We start from the raw sequence: 11,754 nt of genomic DNA, 5'->3' as shown, positions 1-11,754 counted from the left end.
GTCTGGAGGTTTTAAAGTGCGATATAAATAAAGTTGGATTGGATTAATCTACCTTATTTGGGGGCCCCCTTCTGGTCCAAGCACTTGCCTGTCGGTAAACGGCGCCCCTGTATACACACACACATTCAATACATACATACAGTATGATGGCTTGAACTAGTGGGAGAAATGGCACTGTTTGTCTGTAGCCAATGCCTTGAACCTTGGCAAAAATGGCATTAGAAGCATTAGAAAGTCAAGGTAAACTTGCGGTTAACTTGTGGTCTGCAATGCGTGTCACGCTCGCGCACACAAGTAAATATATGCACGTTCTTTCTCACAACGCGGCAGACACAAGAAAATATACATTAAAGGAGACCTATCATGCAAAATGCACTTTGTGATGTCTTTTATACATAAATATGTGTCCCCGGTGCGTCGGGGAACTCACGCAGCGTCAGAAAATAAAACCCTCTCTCTTTTCCTCCGTACCCAAATCTTTTAAAAACAGGGGTACAACGAGCGGATACAGATTTGCTGCCGATCTAACGTCAAATCTGCAGCGGACCCACCGAAAATTGCTATCAGAAACAATGCCTGACGTGTTTTGGACGTAATCTCGTCTTTGTTTACATTAGCAAGCCTCGCTAACACTCAGAGCTAACCTGTACTGTAGAGCACATGTGTTTAAAAAGCAGGAAATAAAAAAAGGAACTCACCTTTGATAAACCCTCAAGAGAAAAGGTATTTGAGATCCATACTGTTTCAGAAATAATCTTTGATGTGGTTTAGAACAGGATGGCGTTTTATCACAGCAGAATTTTACTTTATCTCTGATAGAATTCTGATCAGGCATTAGCTTCGCCTCCTCTTTTTTTTTATTTCAAGCTAAGGACCCAAAATCCGCGTTTCTCTAACAGGGCTTCAAAAGAGGGGTATGAGCAGTATGAGGCATGGCTACAATGGGTGATCTGTTTGGTATTTTAAGCAAAAAACTTCACAGACATGTTTTGTATAGGTATGGCCCTATAATATACGTTTCCAATATAGCATGATAGGCATACTTGCCAACCCTCCCGATTTTCACGGGAGACTCCCGATTTCATAGCCCTCTCCCGGTTTCCTCCCGGGGTCATATTTCTCCCGCATTTCTCCCAATTTCTGACAAAATCAGATTTACTCATGACTGTTTCCACTCGGACTTTAATACAGCTACACCATTGTTTGGTTTCCATGGTACCGCGTCTCTTTAGCAGAGCGCGCAACTGAAAGTCTAAAGAGGGTGAGGCAGATAGTCACAGAAAACAGAACAAGAATCGACAACTCGAACCTCTGCTCACTCCTTATGATGATAGGTCCACTTTAATTTACATCAGAATCAGAAATTCTTTTATTTGTTTTTTTATATATATAAAAAATGTTTTATAATGGGACACAGGGTTTGGTCCGGATTGATTTGCAGTTCGATCCGGAGTTTGAGAAGCCCTGTGTTAGACTAACCCTGATTTCACTGTATGGACGTTAAACCTCCGCCTGTCGGAGCGCTGTTAGACGTCATGTGGACCATCACATGCTTCAGTGAGGGCCTGTGTCATTTGTAGCAGTACGATATACCTTTACTATTTCACATCCTGTATTAGAAGGAGGTGTCCCTCTTCAACACACACAGCAGAGACGCCTGCACGGTCACACAGTTGCGAACTTCAGCTGCAGATGTATACACACACTGACGTAGACCTTTGAAGACACTCGCCAACACACACCAGGCCTGAGCTGCCAAGACCTTTAAGATCAGCCCACTGTCCCTCCCTCACATCCACACACACACACCACCTCTGAAAGAGTGTGTGTGTGTGTGTGTGTGTGTGTGTGTGTGTGTGTGTGTGTGTGTGTGTGTGTGTGTGTGTGTGTGTGTGTGTGTGTGTGTGTGTGTGTGTGTGTGTGTGTGTGTGTGTGTGTGTGTGTGTGTGTGTGTGTGTGTGTGAGAGAGTGAGATAGGTACAGTCTGCCTGTCAGGGGAGCCACAAAGTGCCCTGACATCTCCCGGCTGTGTGATCCCTCCTGCTGTGTGATCCCCCCCCCCCACACACACACACACACACACACACACACACACACACACACACACACACACACACACACACACACACACACACCCCTTCCTTTACCTGTGGATAGAGGCATCACATTCCATCATGTCTTACCAGCCACACGCTGCTTCTGTCCCCCCCCCCCCCTGTACTGCTGTAACGGAGCGTCCACACAGCAGCGTGCGTTGACGCTTGGCGGTGGGCGTGTCTGAAGCTTGGGGATTTTTTGCGAGCAACGCGACCAACAACCAATCACATGAATCTCCTGCCCCCGACATACAAAGCAATAGCAATGTTAAAAGGAAGTAAACTGGATATAAAATCCCCAAACAGGCGAAAACCTACCAGTTTCATCCACTGTCTCTGCCACCTCCCTCCATGCCTCGCTCCTCCGGTTTGTATCCCGGTAGATGAACAGAGACTGATCATACAGCACCGGGTGATTCACTACCGCTATAATGAATTTTCCCTCAATTTTTTGAAATATGAGGAAATGACCAGCGTAGTCTCTCCCAGCATACTGTACACGCAGTTTGATTGGCTAGCGCTTGTACTGGCAGATTTGCATAAACGGGATTTCATTGGCTGACGCTTCTGCCGAGGCGCCAAAAGTTGAACATTGCTCAACTTTTGAAGCGAGCAACGCTCCACGTCGCTTCCCAAAATGCAGTTGGGCTAAAAGTGACGTCACCCCATTCAAAGTGAATGGGCAGAAGCGTTGTAAGCTTCAACGCACGCAAAGCCAAAAAATGTGTCCTTTAACCTTCTCTCAAGTTTCCCTTTCAGTTCAGTCATTACCTTAAACACAGAGGTTATGCTGAATGATTTGGCCTCAAGTGCTTCAATGCAGTCTGAAAACACTTTCAGAATGTGACCGAGGAAGAGAAAATACATCTCAGATACTTCGTTACCATCCTCTCCAAAGCATTTCCACAACATCTTGGAGCATTCCTCCTCACCTAGACTCTGAAAGTAGCTGGTCAGGGGTCTCCAACACTTCAGGATTCTGTCAATAGATGGCAGCAGAGACAACCATCTCGTGACAACGTGCCGCAGCAGATTGCATTCCTCCATTTCCACAAACTCGCAGAATTCCTTCAACTGTGCCGTTCTGCTAGCTGAGATGCTAAAATGGCTATACACCTTAAGCACAACATTTTCAATCTCAATATCCAAGTTGCTTGCTGCATATCTTGTTGCATTGTGCAGGATATGGGCTAAACAGTTTGCAGCGAGCACGTCTTTTTGAACCAGTTTCAGTTTCTGATAAACACTGTTGTGTTTTCCATAGTTAACGCTGGCGTTGTCTGCTGCATATGCTGACATTTTGTTCACATCTAGTCCAGACATCTCCAGTTTAGATAGTAGCTGATTTGTTATAGCTTCTGACTTTTCGTTGCTATCACTGTAAAAATCCAACAATGCATGTTTCAGGCCCTCCTCAAAGTGAAAATATCTCAGTACAATGGGGAAACACTTGATCGTACCTTTGTTTGATGCATCACTTGCCACTGAATAATGCAGTTCATTTTATTTTATATAATCCACATGCGTCTGGACAGAGTAGGGTGCTAGGACATTTTCGCACAAAGCTTTGGCCTTTGTTTTTCCACAGGTCATCCCTTTTGCTATTGATGAGTCGTTGTAGATTGTGCGATCAACTTTTATTCCACAGTCTACACTCCTGTATGACTGGTGATGCTTGACGGCATGATAAACTTTACAAAGTTCTGCAGCAGAGATTTTGTCATCTTGAGGCGATGAAGCTTCACGGTAAAACGATAAAAGTGAAGAGGCACCTGCGCTTTGATCGTTGCTTTTGTGCTTATCTGTGTTAGCATGTCTGTCGACAGCACCTTTTCCTTTGCTGCTTACGTCCACATCGCAACGACACAACGTGCAAAAAGCATGGAAGTCGTCCTTTAGGCTTTTTGTGAGGAATCCATGCTCTTTCGACCATTCAGGATTAAATGAAGTCTTTCGTTTCGGCATTTCTGCAGTTTAACCCTACCGCTAACTAGGTGGAGTTGGCTCATGAGCTAATCGGCTAGCGCTAACGTCACTCTGTGCCACAGTGCCCTGCCGTGAACGTGACGTCAAGAAGCACATGGCTAATTGTTTACGTTTATGAACCAATGAAATACAAGATATTTATTTGACATCGCATTCAGCCAATAATTTGTAAAACCACAAGTCTTACGGGGGTATATACTTACACATAACTTATTATTTGTATTTCTTTGTATAATTGTCTATTTTTTTTATACCCTAAAAGTATAAAATAGGGATGAGCTCAAAAGGAGGACAAATGAGCGTCCGGCTCAAGGCTGCGCTGGCAGACGGACACAGAGATTGAAAACCGGACTGTCCGACCTAAAACCGGACGTATGGCCACCCTAGCTACCACCGATGTAGCTACCACTAGCTTACATGCTAACCCAAGCCTTACCATTCATTACGTAGCTGATTTAAAATCATTAACACATAAATAAAGCACTCGAATTTCACTTACTGCAGTCATGCACCATCTGTTTTAACCGCAGAGCGAGTCACAATAGTTCGATATATAAGCATGAAGAACAAACAGCCACGGCCGGCTACAAGTTGTGTTTCCTGGATGAACTGACCAGGCAGAGTCACTGTAGCTAGCTTCACGAAGCAGGTAGCAGAGGGACAAGAAGCTAGCAGCAGCAGTCACTTGACAGAGCCGTCACTCAATGTGACCACACCCTAATGTATGCACACACTTTAAGACCTAATATAAATAAAAGGGTCGCGTTAGAAAACAATTCACTCACAGATTCATAATCATGAAGGTGGAATCTAACTATATCGATAATAAAATGTATGGAGCCAGGGGTAGAAACATGTTTTTTTCTGCTGTAAAATTGGGCATTTTAACATGGGGGTCTATGGAAATTCCTCCTTTCTGCAGCCATCGCCTATCGGCCAATATATGAACTGCAGTGTGTGGCACTTCCGTATTGGCGTCCCGGGTCTACCCCACAGTTTTCCGCTTGCACACAATACAAGTATTTCAGGTCAGACGTTAAAGCCTTTTCATGCATGTATGTATAGTTTGCTGCGGCCACAGGAGACTGTTCATGGTGTGCACTTCTATACAAAGATCCAACAGAATATAAATAGAACATCGACACTTCAAGCTTCAACCCCGTCTCCTCAAAATGACGTTCCCACAGAACTAAACTGCATTCTCAATTACGTTAAGCTAGAAACTTATTTTCTCCCAGATTACGTTTATTTTCTACATATCTTTGCCATTTATTGTCTTGCTTTCCTACAATGCACCCGACCACGCACGGGGCTGCTATTAATTCGAACAATCTTGCTGGCCTTGTTATTATTATTAGGATACTGTATGTTGATACAAAGAGAAAATAATGCTACGATCTCATGTTTTCTAGCCACAGTAGTTGCTTTAGAGAATTTTACACCTGGAAGTAAGTATTCTCTCTAATGTCGATTGATTTTACAGTGATATCTGCATTACTCAACTCATAAACACCAGATTATCCTTGTTAATTACACAACATTGATTGGTTTAAATGGTGTACAATGCTTTTGTGTTATATCTCTCACAGGCTCCGCCCTCTACTGGACTCTATGGGTACTACCTTACCCTACGAGCATTCTCCCACTGAGACTTCTATAGACGTAGCCGGCCTTGAACGGGCCTACCTGAATGCAAGCGCATTACACCGTATAAAAGGAGGCTTCGCCTCCTGACTATCATCCTTTTCTCTTCAGCAGCGGAAGTGATTCCACGAGAGACTGAGACGTTTGAAAGAAGAAGAAAGAGTTATCATACCTCCAGGGAGTCGCCACTGCTAGAGACCCGGGCCTGTCCTTCATGCCCTGGATGAAATAGCGGGCGTGATTGGGTGACCAGGATATGGCCGAGGCGGTGCCATTCACGTTCGCCATTCCTTCCGGGTCCGGCGTCCATGGAAGTCCACCGCCCAGGGCTGTACTCTCCCTAAACGATGATCATGGCGGCGGGTGTGTGGGCTACTCACTCATTGCTAGAGATGCTCCCGCCTCAACAGGTTAGAGCGATTATTGGGCCGCACACTGGTGACCGGAGCGGCGCGACACTCAGACCGAACCCCTCCTTTGTGCCCAAGAGCCTAAGGAGTGCGTTCAGGTCGAGGGCTATTCCGTTAGAGAGTTTTAGTCTTCCCCCCCATGGTAAAGGGGAACAGGGAACCTAAACTGCACCTCCTCTGCCCGGTGCGTGCGCTAGCATGTTATGTGGAGCGCACGGATGCCCTTAGACTCACCGAACAGCTGTTTGTGTGCTTCGGGGGCGGGGTGATCGGGAAAGTTCTGTTCAAGAAACGCCTGGCAGGCTGGCTCTGTGAGTGCATTGCGTGGGCTCGTGCGCACTCCACACGGGCTGTAGCTGTGTCGACAGCCTTTTTCAACGGTGTGAGTGTGGAGGATATATGCACAGCGGCATATTGGTCGACGCCAGGCTTTCTCCTCGTCTGTGCTTGCTGGGGCAACACAGGATTTGTAGTGGGGGGGGGGGGGGCATCAGTTGGCATCTGACCCCATCCCCGGACGTGATGCGCCTTCGCCTGTCCCGGGCCCTCTGAGGGTCCCGGGATGGGCGAGGGGCGCGCTGGGCCCTTATAGGGCTGGAGGGCTGCTCTCCTCCACACTTTAGTCCACACACACTCGGGGTTGGTGTCTGAGTGTGGGGCATGGACACTGGCGCTCTCCCTGCTATCCTTAGGGATTCAGGGAGGCAGGCGTGTAGTAAGCCCATTCGGGGCCGAGGGGGCTCTCCCCATCCATCTATGGGTGGGGGGGGGGGTGTCCCGGCACTGTTTTTTGAGCACACTTTCTGCGAGGTAAGCGCAGCAGGGTGTGCTCTGTCAGCCACAGCCCAGACTTCTCCTCGGTCACATACGGGTTAAAGGAGAATGTGGGGCAGCAGCTGCTGACCAGAAAAGCCGGTCAGGGGCAGTAGGGTGGAATGTTGTTGTTGGACGACAGTGCGCATATACATCGGGGCTCCACCCACTGTTCCCATAGAGTCCAGTAGAGGGCGGAGCCTGTGAGAGATATAACGTTGGGTTACGTATTGTAACCCTTGTCATATTAGCACAGGCGGAGCCCTCTACTCAGGGCACTGTCTGTCCTATTCCGCTCGCTGAAAAGAGGTGTAGGATGATAGTCAGGAGGCGAGGCCTCCTTTTATACGGTGTGATGCGCACACATTCAGGTAGGCCCGCCCAAGGCCGACTACGTCTATAGAAGTCTCAGTGGGAGAATGCTCGCAGGGTAAGGTAGTACCCATAGAGTCAAGTAGAGGGCGGAGCCTGTGCTAAAATGACAAGGGTTACAATACGTAACCCAACGTTTTTAACCTTCGATTCAGAGAAACAAATCAGTCTTTTTTGGAGTTTAGGATGGCCGAAGACACTACACTACCCATAATCCTCAGCTATCGTTTGGGACTACACCAGTCCGCTTTGCTTGAAAAACCCTGTGATTAGTCCTCAAGCTCTGTGATTGGATGTTGGAGTGGCAGTTTGAAACAGCACTTTGAAATGGAATGAAGCCCGTCGACGGCACACTATCCAATACAGAATTCGAACGAGTCCACCACACACCCCCAGAAATACATATGTGTGTTTCGCAACATGTTCTATGGTGCGGCTCTACTGGGAATTGTAGTTTTAAAAGATGTTTTCGTATTTGCCATAATTAGAAGTAGCTGTGTACTGAAATGAACTGAACTGTGTACATTCCTGGAGGTTTAGGGGATGGGAAACACATTGGTGTTATCAAATTTAAAACATATAATTAATAAATGGGTGAAAATTGCTTGTGTCCATAATGGGCAGCATTAATATATACCCACATGACAGCTAAGGTCAGAAGAGCTTTATTTAATAGCTGGTCCTATGTTTGTGACAGGGACATGTTTTCGTTACAGCAGCATGTACAACATACAATTTATTGTTACTTTGTAATTCTACTCCACTACAATTCAGAGGTTAACCTGGTATTTTTACTCCACTACATTTATTTCAGTTACTTTGCAGATTCTGATTAATGATGTGAAATATAAACAACCCTTAAATCAGACTTTAGTTACACCTGAGTAAAATTCAGGGAAAGGTGATTGTCAAGTGCCAACAATCAGGAGAGATATTTGATAGTTGGTGCTTGAGAAGACAACAAACGTATCTGCAGCTCTCTATAAAGTATATTCATTACTCGTTATTCTCTAATAGTTAATTAAAAACTGTATATAATGGCTATTTTGCACCTCCCTTTCAAGTTTTCAAGATTTTCAAAAGTGTATTGACATATCATACACAACTACGGTGTAGTTATGCAATGAATGAAAAACTTGGGTCACAGGTTCCTCAACAGTGACAACAAGACATCTATCAATATGCGTGTATACCTCCACCATTAAACTGTCATATTCTGCACATTTCTTATACTATCTACATACATAACAGTATAATTAATATGTATAATATCAGTTAAAATAAGTGCTTCAACATGTTAAAATAGCAGGAAAGTTGATTGTCAAGTCCAAAGTGATTGTGTGTTTTAAAATTGTCTGTAACTGCGCTGTAACCATTCTTGGGCCAGGACTCTCTTGAAAAATTAATTTGTAATCTCAATGAGACCAAACCTGGTTAACCCTCTATGGTATGATGTTGCCTGAGGCAACATACCCATTTTTTGCCTTTTACATTCACACAATACATCTCAAATTATGATGCAATACTTTAAAAAAGAGGCAGGACCATAAGGAACCAATAGTAGTGTTTGAATGTGTCCCATGACTCTCTGGTGGCCAATTTGAAGACCCTGTTTGCCACCTTTCCCACAAGGATCAGCTCAGCCATTTCTCTCCAAGAAATGTGTCTAAAAATGTAATTTCCTGCGCGTTTCTTGTCTGTAAAAAAATGTATTCACAATAATAGGTGAGTAAACCTTCTTTTCTAATAGTTTAATATACTTAATTTGCTAATTAGGTAATGGAAACTTGTTAAAATGCAAATGTTGCCTGGAGGCAACATCGTACCATTATGGTCAATTGTAAATGTTGCCTTGAGGCAACACCGTACCATTATGGATTCACCATGATATTGGGGTATTGTGTGTTTAGGTATAAACTGTTCAAAAGCATACCATTCATCATAGAGCTCTACAATTTAACCAAGATACATTTGATGTTAAAGCCAACCCAACGATCTGTGCAAAGATGGGATAAGAAAAAGAAAGTAACATTGCAGGGTACCTGCCCAAGTGTCGTGCATGCATACAATAATAGTATGGGAGGAGTGGATCTTCTAGACTCACTGATTGCTATCTACAGAACAAAGATCAGGTCAAGGAAGTGGCATCACACGATCGTGTTGCACATGATGGATTTCACTCTAGTGAATGTGTGGCTCTTGTACCGCAGGGACTGCAAGGACTGCGGCATCCCCAAGAAAGAAATGTACAGCCTGCTGAAATTCAAAGCTGAAGTTGCAAGTTGTCTTTGCAACGAGAGGAAAGTCTTGAAAAAGGGGGGGAGACCATCTCATAATGTTGATAGAGACCTGGCTGAGAAGAAGCACAGAGGTTCTTCCTCATCAGTGCCATCAACACATGTGCATCGGTGGAGAAAAAGGGCCGGTGCAAATACCCTGGCTGTAAGGGTGAAAGTGCAGTGATCAAAGTGTGTCACGTACCTGCTGACAATAACTGCTTCATGAACTTCCACAAGCAGTGAGTCTATTTTGTCAAATGGCTCAATAAAGTTTGATGAAAGATGCCCAAGCTCTTCGCGTATTTATTCCTAAAGGTTGTTTCACAATGGTACAATGTGCCTGCAGGCAACATTCAGACATGTCATCTTGTTAAAATATAAAAAATAAAGATTTTCACATTTGAATTGGCATGCAATTTAACCTGTTGAGGCTATTTAGTATTTTCCATGTGTTTTTAAATACATTTTGTTCAAATTTGAAACAATAACTCTTTTTTCATAACTTACCATTATGGTACAGTGTTGCCTCAAGGCAACGTACCCCCAAAAGTACCCCCAAATAATTATTTATTTAAAATGTCTTTAGATTATGTTTATTTGGTCTATTATATGACAAAAAAACAATCCAAACTTTTTTTTCCCAAATGGCAACATAGTGCGTACCATAAAGGTACACAACATAAAAAAAAAAAAAAATGCAATATATTAGACGTTAATATTTTCAGTTAAATATCGCTTTGTGGTTACCTCTTTTTGAACATTTGTGTGAACAGAAACAGAGCTCTCAAAGTAACACTCAAGCTGCTATTGGCAAGCACTGCAACACATTGTACGTAATAGGCTTGTACATCTCTAAGCTGTTGACCAATCACAATAGAGCCATCCAGCCAACCAATCATAGCAGACTGGGCTCTGGTTTCAGACAGAGGGTGAAAAGAGGTGCTGCAGCACAGGCAGTGTGAGAACAATAAAGAGCTTTTTGAACATTAAAGCATGGAGACATGTCACAATAGAGACACTACATACTGATATACACCTGAACATCAGCAGGAGAGGACTCTTTAAAGTAGAGACACTACATACTAATCAGAGGTCGCGTTAACCGAATATTTTCCGTCTATGACGGATTTTTTTTAACAATGACGGAAAAATCTGAATTTTCACGGATTAAAAAAAACTCGGAACAGCACTAAAGTTTCCCCGCAGCGAGGCTCCGGTGTTAAGCATGCCTGCCAAAAAGGAAATTATACCGTTTCCAAACCCAACTTTGCCGTACAAATCATTGAACTGTCTGTGAGTTTTGGCTTTACGCTGTGCGCACTCCCGCGAGGTGCAGTGGGCATAACACGGCGCTAACAGTTCACAAGCGTGCGCCCCGCCCGGCGTTGACAGTTCACGACTGTGCTCTCCCCCCCCCCCTGAGTGTAAAGGCCGACGGGTAATACTGAATTTTGACGTAAATGTTACGATCCTATCAGTCAAAATGACGGGCAGTGAAAAAGTCTAGCGCAACCTCTGATACTGATATACACCTGGACATCAGCAGGAGAGGACTCTTTAAAGTAGAGACACTACATACTGATATACACTTGAACATCAGCAGGAGAGGACTCTTTAAAGTAGAGACACTACATACTGATATACACCTGAACATCAGCAGGAGAGGACTCTTTAAAGTAGAAACACTACATACTGATATACACCTGAACATCAGCAGGAGAGGACTCTTTAAAGTAGAGACACTACATACTGATATACACCTGAACATCAGCAGGAGAGGACTCTTTAAAGTAGAGACACTACATACTGATATACACCTGAACATCAGCAGGAGAGGACTCTTTAAAGTAGAGACTCTACATACTGATATACACCTGAACATCAGCAGGAAAGGACTCTTTAAAGTAGAGACACTACATTCCAGGGGTCTCCAACCTTTCTTCATCTGAGAGCTTCTTTGAAAAAATGAAAGTGGCCAAGAGCTACTTGCATCACATCGCTTATATTTATTCATATAGCACTCATCAGTTGAATTAAGCTATACTTTTGTACACGTGTGAAATTGCAATACCTAAAGCTTATCACAAATCTTAACTTCACATCAAGGTCCAAGAAAACAAAAATGTCTCACATATTATTATGGCCCACATAGTG

The sequence above is a fragment of the Pseudochaenichthys georgianus genome, chromosome 10, assembly GCF_902827115.2.
Source record: "Pseudochaenichthys georgianus chromosome 10, fPseGeo1.2, whole genome shotgun sequence".
NCBI lineage: Eukaryota > Metazoa > Chordata > Actinopteri > Perciformes > Channichthyidae > Pseudochaenichthys > Pseudochaenichthys georgianus.
The sequence above is the reverse complement of the archived record's forward strand: the minus strand, read 5'-3'. Positions refer to the sequence as shown.